The sequence below is a fragment of the Oryctolagus cuniculus genome, chromosome 9, assembly GCF_964237555.1.
Source record: "Oryctolagus cuniculus chromosome 9, mOryCun1.1, whole genome shotgun sequence".
Classification (NCBI taxonomy): Eukaryota; Metazoa; Chordata; class Mammalia; order Lagomorpha; family Leporidae; genus Oryctolagus; species Oryctolagus cuniculus.
This window is the reverse complement of record NC_091440.1, coordinates 96,493,570-96,499,940: the sequence shown is the minus strand read 5'-3', so window position 1 is coordinate 96,499,940 and position 6,371 is coordinate 96,493,570.

Genomic DNA, 6,371 nt, shown 5'->3' with positions numbered 1-6,371 from the left:
AATAGGCATCTGATATTGTAGTGGTCCTTTCCTAGACCTTTCAACTCTGGACCTATCCTAGAACTTTCTGTAAAAGCACACTTTGAAGGTTATTTTCCACAGTATTTATGGACAGTAAGTGGATATGGCTTGGTTTGCTCAAATTGTCTCAATCACACTGCATCTTTAAACATCCAAACCTCTATGAAAATAAGAAACAAAGCCAAGTTGTTACCTGCCCCCAGAAAAGTTGCATTTTGCCCTTCAGAAATGGGAAACATTGTTCAAGTTCCCTGAGCTGAAACAGGTATTCAAAGAAGGGGGTGCTCTGGCTGGCACCGTGGCTCACTAGGTTAATCCTTCGCCTGTGGCCTTCGCCTGTGGCGCCGGCACCCCAGGTTCTTGTCCTGGTTGCTCCTCTTCCAGTCCAGCTCTCTGCTGTGGCCCGGGAAGGCAGTGGAGGATGGCCCAAGTCCCTGGGCCCTGCACCCTCATGGGAGACCAGCAGAAGCACCTGGCTCCTGGCTTCAGATTGGCGCAGCACTGGCCACAGTGGCCATTTGGGGGGTGAACCAACAGAAGGAAGACCTTTCTTTCTCTCACTGTCTAACTCTGCGTGTCAAAAAAAAAGGGGGGGGGTGCTCAGAGTTCTCTAGAACCTTGTAGATAACTGAAAAGGATATCAATGTCACACCACTATTTACTAAAATGTGCCATACATTAGTGTGAATTTACATGATGCTTTCCTTTCTGACCATTATTTATCCAAATCTGCTCATCTTGGAAGGCTGCTCCTTTTCCAAAAAGCTATTTTACTCTATCAGAAACTTCTCTCTCTTCGAATAATATATGGTGTGTACATGAAGGTACTTCAAAAAGTTCATGGAAAATTTAATTAATAAACGATAATGTTATTTGGCTACAAAAAGTTTTGAGACCCATACATAGTTTTTCCTTAAAACTAATTTTTCTTGAACTTTTTGAAGGCCCTGTGTATACATGGATTTCAAAAAAATTTTTTGCACTCAAATTAACATTTTAAAATCCATTTTCCATGAACTTTTCCAAGGGCCCTTGTATTTTCACTTCTGTCATACAGTCAGGGCCACAGTTACTGTTTTGTTTCTGGATCCTTTTTTCAATCCTCCACTTATCATGCAAGATCCCTGAGCATACTTTTGCACTGGACACATGCTTTGAAACTCAGCAGTTCCAGAACTTTTCATCTTTTTCTAATTGCCCTGATTTATGTTCCCCATGGCACTCGTAAGTATCTGAAATTATCTTGGGTCTCTTAGGGCTAGAATAAGTCCTTAAGAAGACTGTAGCTCCAAAAATATTTTGTTGTTCCTCCACATGATAAAAGACAATTTTAGCATACAACACACACACGCAAAAGTCTATTTAAGTTCAAATCTCCCCCAATAATTTCCATTTAGATTGTTTTTAAATGACAAAATTTTTCAACTATTATTTTGGTACCCTGTGATCTGATGGTAGTCAGAATGCTATAAAAGCTCAATGTTGGACTATTCACCTGTCTCCTACATTAGAAGGAAAGCATTATGAGAGTGGGATTCTTGTCTGGCTAATTAGTCACTGTATCTCTGGAGCCTAAAATAGCACCCAAATACAACACATGCCCAAAATGTTCACTTAATGAATCAAAGAGAGCTCTTCTTGTGTCTTCAGATATTTGAAGAACTTCATGTGGATGGTGAGCAGAAAGGGATCTCTGGGGTATGAGAACTGTTGGGACTGAACATTGAGAGTGGGTCCACAGTACTGTGGGCAGCCTCATGAATCAGGGACCTCCCCGTCGATGGAAGCGCTCAGGGTTAAATGAGTGTCTGTCACAAGTATTAGAGCATTATAGCATTCCAGACTTGAGACAGGAATTGGAAGAGTTAGCGTGGTAAGCAGAATGACGGCCCTCCAAGGATGTCCACATCCTAAAGCCCAGAATCTGTGAATATGTTAGCTTATGCGCAAAAAGGGATGTTGTAGATGAGATCAAGTTAAAGAGCTTAAAATGAACAGATGATCTTGGATTATAAATGGGTCCATCTAATCACACGTCCTTAAAAGCAGCAAGCCTTTCCCAGCTGAATTGAGTTGGAGAAAAATGTGAAGAACGGCCAGAGAGAGACATTTGCTGGCTTTGAAGATAGAGTGAGGGGGCCCAAACCAAGGAATGCGGTCAGTCTCTAAACGGTAGAAAAGGTAAGGCAAAGATTCAAAATAACAGCCTCCAGAAAGAAACACATTTGCCAAAACCTTGGTTTTGGCCCAGTGAGAGCTGTGTTGGATTTCTAATGCAGAACTGTAAGATAATAAATTCGTTTTAATCCATCAAATGTGGAAAATACTATGACCTTTAAGGTTATTTGCCAGATCGAAGATTCCAAAATGCTACATTGTTGGTGCAGAGATTGAATGACAGCCATGGGAGCCATTCCAAAGAGACGTTATTAAACATGTGATGTATCAGTTTGTGAAATCCTTGTCTTCAAGGTACCCGAAGATGAAAGTGGATGAATGTTACCTGTCTACACCTCAGCTCTATCACCCAAGGCATCTCATGGATGAACTAAATGAATTCCTTTCCCCCAAAGCAAAAGGAGGCAGGGTTTCCCTAAGATTGGAAAAATTACCTTTAAATGAGAACAATTTCCCTTCTGAACGTTTTATTAAAAAATGTTCAAACTGAAGCAGTTTATAACTTCTATTTCTTATCTGCCACGAACATACACAAAGGATTATCAAAAAACCTCATGGAAAATGATCTTATGGAAAACCACGCATTTCAATTTTTTTTGCACCAAAATAATCTTTTAACTTCACTTTTTTCCAGGAAGTTTTTGAAGTACCTTCATATATACATAGAAAATCAGCCATTTATGTGTTATTCCAACTCTGTCCAAACTGAGCCTCTCATGTGATTCTGATTGACTGAAGTAAGGCTACATAGTGTCATCCAAGGGTGCAAAGCATTTGGATTATATATTAAATTTAAGAAGAGTCTCTCCTACCTCAGGGCACTCTAGGGCTTTCAAACTACAATAGGCACACAACAGGTGTGCTCTTCAGGTTTCTGTTCTGATTGGCCCAACCAAGATGGAGAGCAAGCCTTCACTTAAACTCCCCTGTCTGCCCTGTGTGTGTCACCTGCTGCTGGCTTCAGAGAAGTCAGCAAACATGCCTTAAACAGCGACAGGACTGTCATGCTTTGTTGGTTACATTCGTTTTGGAAAGTAACATAGAAATTCAACTGCACTAGCTAATTCCAAGTAGCTACTCAGTCACAACTGTTATGAGGCTTTCCCTGTAACCATTATCAGGAGCATTTTGACTACCGATGAGTTCTTGTTTCAAGGGTCAGTGTCCCTATGTGAGTACACACCAGCATGCCTACCTGAGTGTCACAATCAAGTCGCTATGTGTTAGAAGGGGTGCGGTATGGGGTTGGGAGGGATAATGTCATAGTCACCTCCCTTGTCACCATCAGCATTTCTCATCTGTCCTTGTGAACTGGCGCCTTTACCCTTACAGACTTTAGCTTCCCATCAGCAATGATGAGGCAACTTCACCTTGGAGCTGTACTTCTATGCACATTAATCTAAAAGCCTCCATCAGGGCTTGGACGGCAGCCTGCAAATGATCAATTACACTTTCTAGAGTTCTCAGATTATTACCATTGCAAGGGACCTTGGATGTTGACAGCGCCAATCTCATTTCATCCATATGCGAAAGCTGAAGCCTAGGGTGTTTAGATCACATGCTGACTTCCAGTTCTATTTTTTTGACTCCTAGTTTCCAGTGTACTTTGTGGCCTAAGCTGGCTTCAAACAGGTCACGGGAGGAGTCTAACACTGTGGGCCAACGCACAGCAACCTGGAGTCCAGAATACCTGGGTTTTAATCTTGACCGCCATTCACTGGCAGTGTGCTCTTGGAATGCCACCTACCCATTACCATACTCCCCAAGTCACTGATTAAACTTCCAGAACTTGGCTAATCCCCGGGAACGGGACCTCTAGGAATTGGGGTAATTTCCAACCAGTCCATCACACGGGCAAGGGAACCGTGGGTTGGATGAGGCTCAAAGGCATCAAATTAATTGGCGATCTCAAAATTTAGAGGCGAGCTGTTTCCTGCACACCAGAGTCCACGGGTTGCCATTCCTACCAGCTGCACCCGACACCCCGTGAACTCTCCTACTCTGCGATCCACAAGCCCGTCACTGCCAGGCCAGCAGAAACTGTTTTATCCTACAAAGGATAAAGTCGGAGGGCTGTGATCCTCTCAAGTCACAGCCAGCACCACAGGAGCCCACGGTGGCAGGCCAAGTTGTCATCAGGCCTATGGCCCGACAGCGAGGGAGGGGGGACAGCCGCTGACCCGAACCTGTGGCCAGACGAGGTTCGCAACTAGTCCCTGAGCAAAAGCGGAGGGCAGCTAGCCAGTGGGCGGGGGCGGCTAGAGACACGCTCCAGCGTTCTCCGGATGCCAACGCAGCACAGCTAACGCGATTCCCAAACCCAGGTGGCGAAGCACCCGGTTCCCCCCGGGAGGGCACAGTGAGCAACGCCAACAGAGCAGGCCAAAACACGGAGCAACCGTCCAGTTAGGGTCTGCACAGACGTGTGTGCGCATGCGTATGCGCGTTTGTGCCTTTCCTGCGTCTGCGCATGCGCGAGCATCCTGCTGGCGCTCAGAGCATTTCTCGGGTGTCGGCAGGTCTGTGGTGCGTCGGCGGGTGTGGAGGCTGCTGGGTGCGTGTCGCACGCGGGCTGGTTCCCCCGCACCCCCAGCGGAGAAAGGCAACAGCACGACCTCCCTATCCCTTTAGGTGTTTAACTGCGCAGAGTCTCGGGCCTTTCAAGCACAACGCTCCTAATCTGCCAGCTTTCCTTCCAGAAATGTTTTTGAGTTCTATTTTATTTTCTTTTTAAATTGAAATGTTCCTCTGTAGCGTTTACGAGGTGTCTTCTCACTATGGACGGGTTTCAAAAAATGTTTTGCGTAGTATGTTTGCACCCCCTTTTGGAAGTACCCTCCTGTATCAAGTCTGACACGTTGTAGGCAAACCATGGTGATGAAAAATGGAAACCAGCGCTTCAGAAAATGAATTCTCAATCCTGAGTAAAGCCTGTAAGTCTTCCCCTCTGCGCTTTAAAAAAACAAAAAAACAAAAAACAAAAAACATTTATTTGTTTATTTGAGAGGCAGAGTTACAGAGAAGCAGAGGCAGAGAGAGAGGGAGAGGTCTTCCGTCTGCTGGTTCACTCCCCGGATGGCCACAACAGCCGGAGATTCGCCGATCTGGAGCCAGGAGCCAGGAGCTTCTTCTGGGTCTCCCACGCGGGTGCAGGGGCCATAGCAGAGAGCTGGATTGGAAGTGGAGCAGCCAGGACACTAACCCGGGTCGTATGGGACCCCCCCACATACTGCATTTTAGTTTGAAATCTGGACTCCTCACCAGGTCTCCAGCCGTGGTGGCCCAGTCCTTGTGCACTGGGCCTGCCTCTTCCTGCACAGGGCCCCCTGGCATGGATGTTTCACAGTTGTGCTGGGAGACAACAAACTCTTTCCTGCCCTTGGGTTTCCACCGGGGTTAAAGATTCTGCCTCCTCTCACTGCCAACCCCAAAGACTTTCACTGGTGTTCCAAACATTATTGTCCTTGGCACTTAATGCTATCATTTAAAACATAGATTTTATGTTTATTTAATACTTAGGTGTACTCAGTTGTAAGTTTCATAAGGGTGCAGGGATGGGGCAGGCTATTTCCTTTTTATATGTTAACTGTATTTGCAGAATCCAGGAGGAGCTAAGACATGGTGGATATTCTCCAAATACTTACATAATGTAAGCAAGGAAGGCACTTTGTGTTCCGAGACCAGACACCCTCTATGCCACAACCCTGGCTGCTCTAAGTATTATTTTCATGTTAGCTATTTAACAGGGTTGTGGCATGGAGCGTTAAGCTACTGCCTGGGATGCTGGCATCTCACACGGGTTCCTGTCTGTATCCTGGCTGTTCCACTTCCTGTCCAGCTCCCTGCTCATGGCCTGGGAAGAGCAGCTGGAAAATGGCTGCCATGATCAGGGCTTCACAGCTCTTGGCTCTCTTGGCTCCTGGCTTTGGCCTGACTCAGCCCTGCTCATGGCAGCCATTTGGGGGAGTGAACCAGTGGATGGAAGATCTCTCTGTCTCTCCATCTCTCTATGTACTCTGTCTTTGAAGTAAATAAATGCATTAAAAAATAATACTTACAAATGAAAGTTCGGAAATACTTTCCTGCAGTCCACTTTGGAGCCCAAGATGGTTTGCGGGAACAGGCTGCCCTCTAGAGGGTAACTGCAGACAGTTGCTTTGGATTGCCTGTGA